Genomic DNA, 1,442 nt, shown 5'->3' with positions numbered 1-1,442 from the left:
GGGGGTCGGGGTTGGGGGTGTAGCTTCCTACTGTGTGCGCCACGCCGATTTTATGAGCTGGACGATTGCAGCAGCAGCAGGGATAACCGTCGAGAGAGAAAAATGAAGGGGAGAAAAGGGTATACGAGTGAGAGGGGATAGAGAAAGAGAGAGCAGTCGTGTGCCGTGGCCGTACGTGTGAGGGAGAAAGAGACGGGAAGGAGAGGGGGGTAGGGGGCGTCGAAGGCATCAGATTGGAGCTGCGGGGGTCCACCCTAAAACCCTCGGACCTTCCTCACTCTCTGGCCGTATCCGCACAACTGCCCCGACCCCTGCCGCGGCCCCTCTGCTGCTCCCCCACTGCTGCCCTTCCCCCTTCTCTTCTGTCCGAAGCCAATGACTTTATTTTCCTCCCAGTGGCTCGCCCGGTCGGGGTCGGGTCGGTCTCGGCTTAAAAAAAGCAAACAGCCCCAGTGAGCGTAAACGTGCGATATCCGATTCTTCCCCCCTCCCGCGCTCGCAAAAGTTGCCCGTGGAGGGGGTGGCAGTTTTGGCACACATTGCATCGGCGCCTCTGGAACCAAACTGCTACAACACGCGAGGAGTCACAAGTTTAAAGAGGAACCATCTGGTGAAGCCAACTATTGCGGTTCCTCATCTCACTTTCAGCCCTCACAGTTAAAGTCTTACGAAGCAAAATGCCAAATGCTTCGTACCTACGAAGGATTTGATCCCTACGAAGCGTCCAAATCCTTCGTATTACAAAGGATTTGGCATTTTTCTTCGTAAGACTTTAACAGTGCTTAAGACAAAACCTGCTCAAAAGTCCCGCACGGTGAAAAAAGTTTCTTGTATTTTAAGATCCGGTTTTGGATCTTATGGATAATGGCCAATGGCATCCAAGAGCACGTCTTGAAATACAAGAAACTATTTTTACCGTGCGTTGTTTGCAGTCAATAACTGTATGCCCGGGGTCACTAAAATTTCAATGGGTTAAGAAGAGTGTCAGGGAGAGAAACAGACTTTAGTCTCCAGTGTAAGCGTGTCGCTGCCGTTTACGGTAAAAGAGATTTTTTGTTTCAGTTTGTTTTAAAACTGGTCTTGCTTTTGCTGACGATCGTGCCTGTCGGCAAACACGGTCGGCGACTTCCCAGCGACACCTAGCGGCATAAATTTACTTTACGAAAGCGGATAAAACGGAACGAGCCGCGGAAGTAGCGGAGGCGAGGACGGAGGACGCCCAAATGCCTGGCGGGGTGGAGAGGAGCTGTAGAACGGGGCGGGGCGTGGCGGGGTGTGGCGGGGCGTGGTAGCGCAGCCTCCCAGCGATACGTCACGCGCACGGCGGGTGCACCGCCCGCGTGCCTCGTAAAGCACTTTGCATCGATTCCTAATATGGAGTATAAAGTCGCTATAAAGTACACCACCTGGGGAAAGTCGGCCACGTCGACTTTACTTTCCAG

The sequence above is a fragment of the Frankliniella occidentalis genome, unplaced genomic scaffold, assembly GCF_000697945.3.
Source record: "Frankliniella occidentalis isolate FOCC.00 unplaced genomic scaffold, Focc_3.1 Scaffold22, whole genome shotgun sequence".
In the NCBI taxonomy this organism is placed as follows: Eukaryota; Metazoa; Arthropoda; class Insecta; order Thysanoptera; family Thripidae; genus Frankliniella; species Frankliniella occidentalis.
This window is presented reverse-complemented; position numbering follows the sequence as displayed.